Below are 13,034 nucleotides of genomic sequence, written 5' to 3'. Positions count from 1 at the left end.
TCATTGAGCTTCTTGGATAGATATCTTCTCATCTTTCATGATATTATGGAAGTTATATCTGCCAGCAAATCTTCAACAATTCTGTTTTCCGTTATCGCTCCGTTCTGGTATTCCAATTACGCATAGGTTTTTCCTCTTGATAGTCTTCTACGTAATTCTTAGGCTTTCTTCATTTTTCTTTATTCTTTTTTCTGATTCTTCCTCAAAAAATTAATGTCAAGGGATTTATCTTCAATCTCCCTAATTCTGACCTCCATTGTCTCCTCAATTCTGCTCCTATGACCTTTTATTGAGTTGTCTAATTCTGAAATTTTATTGTTAATCTTTTGGATTTCTAGTTGCTGTTTTTGCATGGTTTCTAGCAGCCTGTTCATTCTGTTGTTTTGTTCTTGCATTGTTTTCCTGAATTTTTCTATTGCTTTGTCTGTGTGTTCCTTGCTTTGGTCTGTGTTTGGCCTGATCTCCTTCTTGATCTCTTAGAGAGCTCTGTATATTAGTCTTTTGAATTCTTTATCGAGTAGTTCCATTGCCTTATCTTCCTCTGGAAGGTTTTCTGTTTCTTTATTTTGGTTGCCTGCTGAAGCCATCTTTTCCTGCTTCTTTATGTTATTTGATGTTGACTGTTTTCTCCTAGGCATCAATAAGTTATTTCATTTATTTAGCATATTTTTGTTTACTGCAGCTTGACTTTTTGTTTTGTTCTGTTTGTTTTTGATATGTCCAAGTAGGCTGTGTGTGTATGCTACTCTGGTCATTTAACCTGGCCTCTTTGAAGGTCTCACCTCCTGTCTCTAGGTGATCAGGGCAACTACTAAGTGTGTGAGTCTGGGAGACTGTTCACTCTTCTTATGGGGGCTATGAAGATATAAGTGGAATTTTGGTGAGGTGGTAAATCTGTCCTGCTTATCACCTGGCCATGGATGCAAGGGGTATTCTTTCTGATCTTTGGTTTGTGTGTTGTGTTTGTACTGGTTGGTCAGGGTGTGGGTGTCCAGGTCATCGGTCACCAAGTATGTGGTGCCTAGGCTCTCACCTACAGTCCTGGGCAGGCAGAACTGCATGGTGGTGTTCAGAGCAAGTATAGGTCTCTGGTTGCAATGGGGGGTGACATGGAGGGCAAGAAAGGGGGCTGTCAGTTGCCCCCAGGTGATCAGACGGAGGGCATGCCCCTGTCCACTACAGTGTGTAGTGGAGGATAGTGTAGGTGGTCCTTGAGCTCCTGGTGCCTTTGGCTGGAGGTATTGAGGGGTATCACTGATTTTCTGGCCCCTGTTGTGCACAGCTCGGTGAAGTGGGTGGTATCACCAGCCCTCAGGTCCCCAGTGTGGATGAGTGAGGCCCCTTCTTAGGGGTGGGGCAGTACCAAATGCCACAAATCTGCAGCTCCCAGCTGGCTGCTGCAGGAGAAAATGGTCTTCAACTGGAAGCCCTGCATGTTTTGTCCTGATGAGGGCATGCCATGCTGGGCTGGCCAGCAAGTCATTGATGCAGATGATAGGCAGGGGTAAAGGGAACTCCAAGTCCATGGACACCCTATGCCAGTGGCCAAGCAAAGAGGTGGGTGCCTCTATACCTGGCCATGAGTTCCTGGCTAGTGGACGTGGTGATGTTGAATGCCTTTGGACTGGTGTTGGAGTGGGGTGGAGGATGGATGAGGAAAAGGGGGTACTCCTCCGCCATGGAGCTCTGGTGGGAGGAAGGAGTATGATGCATGCTGGATGGAATGGGAGCTTGCACTTTACTTTTGCAGGTCTAGTGTCACTCCTGTTTGATTCTGGAGATGTGTGCAGATTCACTGCTGCTTAGCTGCACCAGATGGGATGAGTTTTGGCTTGGGATGTTGCAGCTTGCCTCAATCTGTATGTACTGTGCAGATTCAGCTAGCAGGATGTCGGGATCCAGCAATCTGTAATTCCCTGTTTCCACTGTTTTTGAATTGTCTCTCCTTCCACATGTTGCTCATTCCAATTCTTCAGCTTTGTCTCTGATGCTTAGGGTTCCTAGATTGTCATATATATCTGATTCATTTGTTTTTATGGGTCTTTGTTGTAAGAGGGATGACATGAAGTATCTGACTATTCCACTATCTTGGCCCTGGCTCCCCTGAATCCCCTTTATTTTTTAAAGAATAGAAGCAGTGAGATCAGAAAGTTCTATAGGTATATTTCCAAGCTAAAACAGATTAACTTATTACAGGCTGTAGAAATTGAAGTACAGGTTTTGCTTATCAGCTGCACTGATAGCCATACTGCAGGTCCTTCCCCTTTTCCACTAGCTTTCTTTTTGTTAGGTGCCCTCGAGTCAATTCCAACTCACAATGACCCTATGCAAAAATGGAACAAAACACTGCCCAGTCCTGTGCCACCTTCACAATCATTATTATGCTTGATCCCATTGTTGCATTCACTGTGTCAATCCATCTCACTGATAGTCTTCCTCTTTTTCACTGACGGTCTACTTTACCAAGCATGACGTCCTTCTCGAGGGACTGATCCCTCCTGATAACATGTCCAAAGTGTGTGAGACGTAGTATCACCATCCTGCCTTCTAAGGAGCATTCTAGTTGTACTTCTTCCAAGACAGATTTGTTCCTTCTTTTGGCAGTCCATGATATATTTGATATTCTTTAACAACTCCACAATTCAAAGGTATCTTCTTCCATCTTCCTTGTTCATCATCCAACTTTCACACGCATAGGCAGCGACTGAAAACACCATGGCTTGAGTCAGGCATACTTTAGTCTTCAGGGTGACATCGACATCTTTGCTTTTCAGCGCTTTAAAGAGGTCTGTAGCAGATTTGCCCAATGCAATTCACCTTTTGATTTCTGTACTGTTGCTTCCATGGGTGTAGGTTGTGGACCCAACTAAAATGAATTCCTTGACAACTTCAACTTTTTCTCCATTTATCATGATGTTGCTTATTGGTCCAGTTGTGAGGATTTTTGTTTACTTTATGTTGAGGTGTAATCCCTACTGAATGCTGTAGTCTTTGATCTTCACCAGTAAGTGCTTCAAGTTCTCTTCACTTTCAGCAAGGTTGTTTCATCTGCATAATACAAGTAGTTAATGAGTCTTCCTCCAATCCTGATGCCCCATTCTTCTTCATATAGTCCAGCTTCTCAGATTATTTGCTCATCATAGAGACTGAATAGTTATGGTGAAAAGATACATCCCTGACCCACACCTTTCCTAACTTTAAGTCAGCCAGTATTCCCTTGTTCTGTTTGAACGACTGCCTCTTGATCTATGTACAGTTTCCTCATAAGCACAATTAAGTGTTCTGAAATTCCCATTCTTCCCAATGTTATCCATTATTTGTTATGATCCACACAGCCTAATGCCTTTGCATAGTCAATAAAACATAGGTAAACATCTTTCTGGTATTCTCTGCTTTCAGCCAAGATCCATCTGACATCAGCAACGATATACCTCATTCCACATTTTCATCTGACTTCAGCTTGAATTTCTGGTCATTCCCTGTCAACATACTGCTGCATCCACTTTTGAATGATCTTCAGCAAAATTTTACTTGCCTGTGAAATTAATGATATTGTTCAATAGTTTCCACATTCAGTTGGATCACCTTTCTTGTGAAGAGGCAGAAATATCTTTCCCAGCCAACTGGCCTGGCAGCTGTCTTCCAAATTTCTTGGCATAGATGAGTGAGCACCTCCAGCACTGCATCCATTTGTTGAAACACCTCAGTTGGTATTCCATCAGTTCCTGGAGCCTTGTTTTTCACCAGTGCCTTCAGTGCAGCTTGAACTTTTTCCTTCAGTACCTTTGGTTCTTAATCTTATGCTGTCTCCTGAAATGGTTGAACACCAACCAATTTCTTTTGGTAAAGTGACTCTGTGTATTCCTCCCATCTTCTTTTGATGCTTTCCACGTAGTATAATATTTTTCCCGTAGATTCCTCCAACTTGAGGTTTGAATTTTTTCTTCAGTTTTTTTCAGCTTGAGAGAGGCTGAGAGTGTTCTTCCCTTTTGGTTTTCTATCTCTAGGTCTTTGAACATGTATGTCATTACAATACTTTACTTTGTCATCTTGAGCCGTCCTTTGAAACTTTCTGTTCAGCTCTTTTACTTCATTATTTCTTCCTGTTGCACCATGCAAGAGCAAGTTTCAGAGTCTCTTCTGACATTCATTTTGGTGATTTCTTTCTTTTCTGTCTTTTTGATGATCTCTTGCTTTCTTCATGTACGAAGTCCTTGATGTCATTCCACAACTTTTCTGGTCTTTGGTCATTTGTGTTCAGTGCATCAAATCTATTCTTGAAATGGCTTCTAAATTCAGGTGGAATTTACTCAAGGTCGTACTTTGGCTCTTGTGAATTTGTTTTAATTTTCTTCAGTTTCAACTTGAATTTGCATACTGATGGTCTGTTCCACAGTCAGCCCCTCCTTGTTTTGACTGATGATATTGAGCTTCTCCATTGTCTCTTTTCACATATGTAGTTGATTTAATTCCTGTATATTCCATATAGCAAGATCCAGTCACTATTTATGTTGTTGAAAAAAGGTATTTACAGTGAAGAAGTTGTTGGTCTTGCAAAATAACTAGCCACTAGATTTAGATCTAAGAAATTGAACAGCAAAAATATAGAGTAAATAATTTAAGGGCACTCCACACAACCTGTCTTTGAGCAAATCTTCTATGAATCAAGGCTTTTTTTCTCTCTGTTCCCTGCTGTTTTGCACCCTGGCAAAAATGTGTGAGTGTGGTGGGGGATGGGGGGAGGGCGGATGGTTGGAGACAGAATGAAGAACACAAATGGATTTATCTATGGAAGTGTTAATTCACGGGAGAAAAAGGAATCATAGCTGGAAGGGAAGTTACAAACAGTATTCATGGACAATGATGGAACTGAGAGACAAAAATTATTTCTGTGTGAAGCTCCAAGTGCTTCAGCCGAAAACACTGTTCCTTAGTTCCTCGTGCTATTTGAAATCATCTTTTCCACGTGTCTTCTGGGCATTTTAAACTGATTTGAGAAATTGTCACTGTCTTAATCTATAATTTATAACAAAACAAAACAAAGAAAAACCCATTGCCGTTGAGTCGATTCTGATTCATAGCAACCCTACAGGACAGAGTAGAACTGCCCCATGCTGTTTCCAAGGAGCGCCTGGTGGCTTTGAACTGCCAGCCTTTCAGTTAGCACCCATAGTTCTTAACCACTACACCATCAGGGTCTCCAGTTTATAACAGTTACAAATTTTGGATGTCTCTTATGTTCCCATGACTGTGTTCAGCTTTCAAATGACATAATTTCTAATTATCGCAACACTATGATATTGGTATCATTTTTCCTATTTTTTTAATGACAAAACCAACAGAGAGACTAACTAATTTGCCCTGGCTTACATAGATACTAAGCTGAGAAAACAAGGTGTCTGGCTCAAACACCAATCTCTTTGCACTTCAACATGCATTCTCTAAATTCCATTAGGTTCTGTGTTCCTGAGAAGAACCCTGTGAGATAGATATTATTTTCACTTTGTAAAGGTTGAATCAGGGATTATAAAACAGATCAGAAGTCTGTGGGTGCATTACTCTTCAGCCAAGCCAATGACATATATATCTTTTTAAATTCAACTTTATAAAATATCTTTCTATGTAGAAGTTCAAAGACTTACCATATCAAAGAAAAGGAAACATGTACTGACTTTTAATAGAAAATGAAAATTCATGGTTTGAAAAGGGGAGAGGTCATAAATGTGTTTCTGATTTTTAAGTTGCAGTTTAAGAAACAGTTTCTTATACAAGGACACAGGAGATTTGAGTTGAATTCCCATCATTCATCTTTTTTTGTTTATGTGACTGAGAACATTAATATCTCTATGCTGCAGTTAAAGAAGTGAAGATTTTTTTCTTCAGATGTTAACATATATTTAAGTTAACATCAAATATAAATATATTAATATAAGTACATGAAAATCATTAAACATGAAATTACATCTGTTGATATTATGTATGCAAGATAGGTATATGTACAGAAATTTAAAACACCTTTTAGTTCAATGAGAGAGAGAGAATTTTTTTTCTCTTATAAAAGGCATGTTACTTTTAGTTTAATTGGTTTACACTTAATTTTCCCAGAATTTTCTGGGTGTTGGTCTTGCATTTACTTAATTGATTCTATATAGTTAGTATGCCAAAAAGAGTAAAAATGTTACTGATTTTGATGTTAGAATGTGATATTTAATCAAAGAGTGTGTAAAATAAAATAAATAATATAATAAAAACTAATACTTATCTTTTAATAAGATGACATTCTAACAGTATTTATTGGTACATACCATAATTTCTTTTTCTAATACAGAAAGTTAAGACATAGCTTAAATTATAATTCTATTGACATACATTCATACATATGCAAGTACATACACTTAAAACTTTACCGATATTGCATCTTACTATTCATGAATATGGTATATATTTTCATTTATTTAATCTTAAATTTTCTCAGAAAAGTTTTATCCTGTTCAGTGTTTTGTTAATTTGTTACCCATTACTCTCTATGTTTTGATGCTATTTTAAATGGAATTGTTTTTTTTTTTACAAGTTCATGTTTTAATCATTGATGGTTGTTGTTTGGAAATAAAATTGATTTGTATATATTAACCTAGTGTGTTCTGATCTTGCTAAGTTCACTTAATTCTAGTTATTGTTTTTTAGATTTTTAAAGGATTTGCTGCATAAAGAATCTTACCATAGGCAAATAGAGACAGTTTTACTTCTGTCTCTCTAATCTTGTGAATTTTGGTTGCAGCGACAGCTCATATCTTTAAACTGCCAGCTACTTTGAGTCTTCCCATGCATGCCTGCTTCAGTGGTCATCCAGGGACTTGGGCAGAGTTTATATACAGAACTGGGGATTCCCTTCTGTAGCTTTCTCTTTTCTGGGATTCCCTTCACACTTTCTAGGAGCATGATTGCACCAGGCTCTATCTTCTGGCTCTTTATGCAATAATAATAATAATAATAATGTGGATTTCTACCAGAGATTAAACTGCCCTGGCCACACTGGGATTGTAGCCTGCCCTAAACCAAAGTTATAAAATGGGAAACAGTCTATTCGTAACTGTCTCCCCAGTTTCAAATCCTCCCCAAAAAAACAAAAAAAAGCATTTTTCACTTTGTTTTTTTGTTATATCATTACATCCAGATTTTATGGTTGTTATCTTTGAGATGGCTGGTTGATTAGCAGTTTAGTCTGTCATAGTTGAAGATGAACATCTTGAGGTATAACCATTAAATCCTTTCTCAGAAGGCAGAAGTATGTCTGCTGGAAAATTCCAAAAAATGTGTTACTATGTAAAAGATTATCTGAGCAATTAGGTGCAAGACAGAAAAATGTAGGCATCCCAAAATGCAAATAATTATATCAATGAATCAAGTGAGCAGAAATAAGTGAAATCTAAAAAAGCTTAAGGCAGCATTGCTTTGCTTCCCCTCCCCCCAACTAGATATATAACTTGTAGTTTTCTGAACTGAATTTTTCTGGGGTTGTTCCCTGTACCCCTTCCAGATGGCACAATAAAAAATTGTCTGTCTTAGACATGGCAAAGAGAGAGGCAGGCTATCTGAACACGTGGCTCTCAGGAATCTCTCCTCTCATCATTGATAGCTTGTGCAAACAGAATTTCCTCTTCAGTTAAAAGTTGCTGCCCATGAACTCCATTTTATGAATAATTTAATTCATTTTATTTCAGATGCATATCTAGTCCTAAAATTTAAGAACTAAATAAACAAGGATACTTCCTTTCAATTAAAAATTACATTATGTGGTACTGAATTGAGCCTTGATGGTACAGTGAGTGATTCAGAGCTTGGCTGCTAACCAAAAAACGGGCAATTCTAATCCACCATCAGCTCCTTGGAAACTCTATGGAGCAGTTCTATTCTGTCCTATAAGGTCGTTGTAAGTCAGAATTGATGGGACCGCAATGGGCTTGGTTTCCTTTTTTTTTTTTTTTTTTTTGGTTTAGTGGTGAATAAGTTATTTTATTCTTTGAAAAGAAAGATCCGGTCTGAAAGCTAAAATTAAATTTTTGATTTATTTTGAAAATCAAATATGGATGGATAACCTTTAGGTTGAACTCCTTAATGTTTCCTATTGATTTATTTTTTGATTCTATCACTCTTAAAGCTAATGGGAAAATAGCATATTTGAAGCCCTGGTGGCTCAGTGGTTAAGAGCTACACAGCTCTAACCAAAAAGTCAGCAGTTCAAATCCACCAGCTGTTACTTGGAAACCCTGTGGGCAATTCTACTCTGTCCAAGATTGCTATGAGTCGGAATCAACTGATGGCAATGTTTTTTTGGGGGGGGGGGAAGGTTTAATATATTTATATTTTTAACATTTTAGGTCTCCTTGTTGGATAATACTAACATTTGGGTGCTTCAGAAAATTCACTTTGAATTACACCTGGTGAAAATGCCAAGCAGATATTATGTGTAGTTGACCAAAAATATCATGGTTGAGAAGTATGCAATACAATTTGGGTTTTATTCTAAACTTTACATTTGAGAAAGTTACTTTGTATTTCTGTTCTTTCATTTACCTCATTTTCTAAAATAGGTATGGCTGTTACTTAATCTCAGATTATTATAATTTCTTTTGAGAATTAGTGCTTGGATGAACAATTCTAACTCCAGGTAATTCTGAGTCATTGAGACAACAAATCCAGATTTCTAGTCAGTCCTATTTGATATAAGAAAAGGCATTTCTAACCCTGGGTTTTTTACTGGGTCTGGTAATAAAATAGACCTAAAAGACTGGCCTTCAAAATTATAGAAGTGATTTATAATATTTTACCTATTCTTTTGAATAGTCAAGTGACATTGGGCCTTTACTATTTATATATAATAAATGTACTAGACATTACATTTACTGAAAAGTGAGCTTATTGCATATGAGATATCAGAACGAATAGTTATGTTTTCTAATTTGTATTTATATTGCATAGTAATGGGAGAAAGATTGTTGCATTTTAGATTTATAGCCCATTTTGTTTCTGATCGTAGTTTGAAGGAACGTTTTATGTGAGAACATAACAAAGCCTTTTGTTTTGTCATCCTTTGAACTAATCATTTATTTTAAACATTATCAATTATAATCCTTTTTTATCTTTCTGTGTTAAGGTGCTAGAAAAATATTTAAAATAAATCTGAACAAGTAATTTTTCTATGGCATTATATCCAAGGACATTTATAAGAAAAGATCTCTAGTATCTAAAAATAGTCCTCACTTTTATAAAGGATTTTCATTTTCACTGAAGCTCATCAGAGTACCAATAGCCAAAAAGAAGGGACTTAGTTATTGTGAGATAACACAGCAGTTATCTTAATTGCCTAACATTTTAAACTTGCTAAGTTCAGACATTGTAGCAATGCTTCATATATAACACACACATATAAAATATAATATGGATATTTATTAACAAAATGATTTCACCATAATTTCTCATTAATGGTTTATTTTTCTATACCTTTAGTTTGAGGGTTTATATTCCCATATGTATCTCTTGCATAATAGCCTAGGTTGTGTGGGTTTTGATGGAACACATACAGTATACCAAATATTTTCCTTCAAATCCTTACTTTTGAGAGAAATAGGAGTGGGTATGTGCTTATACTAGAACAGCACCCACCTGAGTGACACTTCTGTAGTCTAATTTGTTTATGGGTTCACAGCGCCCAAAACTTACCATGCAAATCAGAAATGCAGGGACTATGCCAGAGAGGCGCACTTGGCCACGGGCCAGGACACCGCCTTTGTCAGCCAGCTCTGCCAAAGGGAAGGCAAGCATTCCTCTCTTAGACTGGGAATATGCTTGGGAGCTGTCAGAATCAGCTGAATTGAGAAATATTTCAGATGAGTCTGAGGAAGCAATAAACCATCAAGATAAACATGACATTTTTACGGTATTTTATGGGCATTTCTCGACTAAGAAGATTTTGAGCTTGGATTATTGTGTGTTTACCTTTGCCCAAAGGATGTAAATTAATTCTATAATTTGGCAACAAAATAGAAGAGCATTACTTTACTATCCAACTGGTTTACTGGGTAAAAAAAATATATTTTTTTTCAAAGGGAAAATACTGTTAAACATGTTCCTTTATCAGTAAACCAGCACATTTTTCAGCATTTAAACCCACAACTTGCTATTTTATTCTAATATCTTAAGGCCAGTGTTCATGAAAAGGTGTTGATAAAAACAGGCTTTCCCTTACATTCTTCTGAATAATAAACTGTCAGTTGGAACAATTTTCCCCATAAGCCTAGTATAACAAGCAAAATGTTTGGAGGCCCATTAAAATTGAGCACGCTAATTTAGTTTCTTTAATATAGTCTGTTTTCAATTCCCAGTGCGTTAATGATGACCAAGGAGTATATTGGAAATAGTAAATAATGATTTTTTTAAACATAACTTCAAAAAAAATATCTGCTAACATGTTACCTAAATAAATAAATAAAAAGACAAATTGCATGAATTGCACATTGCCAAAGGTTAGAGGGTATTTGAGGTTATTAGTATCCCAGAGGCAAGACAACTGTTAGAAGTAGAATTGAAAATCCACTTGAGGGGATGATATGGACCCATTTCTCCATGTCGTGGAACTTTCAGGTAGATAATACTTTTACTCTTTTAAATGGATAAATTTTCTTCTAAACCACGGTATTGCCTTCTTTTCACAAAGATTGATATACTGTGTTTGCTTTTTCAGTGAGTTCAAAATATTATTTAATTTCACTTGAGTTTTCCCCTTTGACCCATGAGTTATTTATAAGTGTTCCATTTAATTTCCAAGTGTTTGGAGATTTTTCTTTCTGACCACAATGGCTTTTTAATTCATGTACATTCTATTGTCATTGTTATACATATGTGTGTGTGTGTGTGTAAGTATGACTTTATATCTTATGAGTTGAGAGATTAAATTTCAGTCAATAACCAAAACTAGCAAAGAGAAGTAACATATTAAACTATTGACTTACCTAATGTTTCAAGGCTGTTCTTTATCCAATTAAATCTTTTGTCTTGACTCTTGTTAATAAATTGTAAGACAAACTAAAAATGTATGGAATAAATGTTTATACAATCAGGGCAGAAGGATCACGACCCAGATGTCTATTTGGTTTATCCAGGTCTAGTAGATTTTCTTAAAACACCTGATAGAGTTATTTAAATAAAAAAATATATGCGTGTTATATGATGACTGGTTCCATATACACCTACTCTTCACTTATTGACTATCTTACTAGCTGACATTTTGCATTGACAACAATAGTAAAAAAATCTACTACCTGACTATTTTGTGCATTAACGACGTATGTCTGGAAGTAAAGGAACACCGAGGTGTGAGGCAAGAGTAACGGTGGCTGTGATGGTTATGTATTAACTTTGCTGGACCATGATTCTCAGTGGTTTGACAGTTATATCATGAAGTAATTTGTCAGTTATGTAATGATGTAGTCATCCTCCATTTTAGGATCTGATGTGGTCAACCTCCATTTTTGCATAGGGGTGATCTTCATGTAATGACCTGGGCTTTGGAACCTAATCATGTCAATTAGTGAGGAGTACACGTGATGTGATAGAAAACCTGGTGGTGTAGTGGTTAAGTGCTATGGCTGTGAACCAAAAGGTCGCCAGTTTGAATCCACCAGGTGCTCCTTGGAAACTCTGTGGGGCAGTTCTACTCTGTCCTGTAGGGTCGCCGAGTCAGAATCAACTCGATGGCAACGAGTTTTTTTTTTTTTTTTTTTTATACATGTAATACTAATATTACTAGCATAAATAACATGCATGAGTACAACTTTATCTGAACATATACATCTAAATAGCAATTATTTTAAGCATGCATATATAGAATGATTTATTATATACATTCATAGTAGAGTTATATCATTATTGGCTATAAAAAAAAAGCCCGCTGCAGTCAAGTTGATTCTGACTCATAGCAACCCTGTAGGACAGAGTAGAACCGCCCCATAGGGTTTCCAAGGACTGGCTGGTGGATTCAAACTGCCGACCTTTTGGTTAGCAACTGAGCTCTTAACCAATATTTCACCAGTTTATCTCCCTTCTCCCCCACCTCTGCCCCACTAAAACAGAACTCCAGCATTTCTGGGAGCCTCCAGAAAATAACTCATGTAGTCTCAAACACATGTAATCAGCTTTCACTTTGTGCTCAGTATTTATTTCTCCTTCTCCTGTTTCTTCCCCATCCCTTCTACTTTCCTGGGAATCACTACATTAGCCAGACATTGTAGCTTCTGTGGACAGATACTACTGTTTATTATAACCACTTTTGGAGGCACTACTAGTATTCTTGCTTACTCTACTGCGGCCACATTATGACTTCTTTGGCTGAGTACTGCCCTGGACCTAATATCCCTTCTTGTGTCCACTGAATGTAATTGTCATGCAGGTTAGTGATGTCACTGCTACCGGGTTCCAGCCCTACTACCATCTTCCCCAGGGAGCCATTTCTGCCTCTTCTTGCTGGGTAATTACAGCTGGTGAACTGAACTCTTCCAAGTGTCAGAGATGCCTGCAACTCTGTTCAAGAGGGAGAGATTAAGTCTACTTCTGTTTAGGAGGGAGTGCAAAAGCTTAATTGCCTTGTTAGCTTTCTAGCAAGGTAATTTAGCTTGTTATCCAACATTTGACTAAGTATTTTAAGACATGAGTCCATGGGTGCTGGATTGGAAACATGCGAATGGGCAGACTTCATGAAAATTATAATTTCATTATTTACATTTGGCAACAAGATTCACAATTAATATTAGATAATGCTACTGAGCAATTTCCAGTGCCATACGTTGTTCTAATCTTTACTACAATTATCTCATTTAATCCTTAAAACAATTCTCTGAGCTCAAGACTTTATATACACTTTGAAGGAAAGAAATTACAGATAGGTTTACATAAATAAGGCCATGCAAATAGCGAATGGTGCAATTGGAATATAAGCCCAGATAATTTGATTTCAAAACCAATCCAGACTATAACTCTCT

Source organism: Loxodonta africana, chromosome 8, assembly GCF_030014295.1.
Source record: "Loxodonta africana isolate mLoxAfr1 chromosome 8, mLoxAfr1.hap2, whole genome shotgun sequence".
Lineage (NCBI taxonomy): Eukaryota > Metazoa > Chordata > Mammalia > Proboscidea > Elephantidae > Loxodonta > Loxodonta africana.
The sequence above is the reverse complement of the archived record's forward strand: the minus strand, read 5'-3'. Positions refer to the sequence as shown.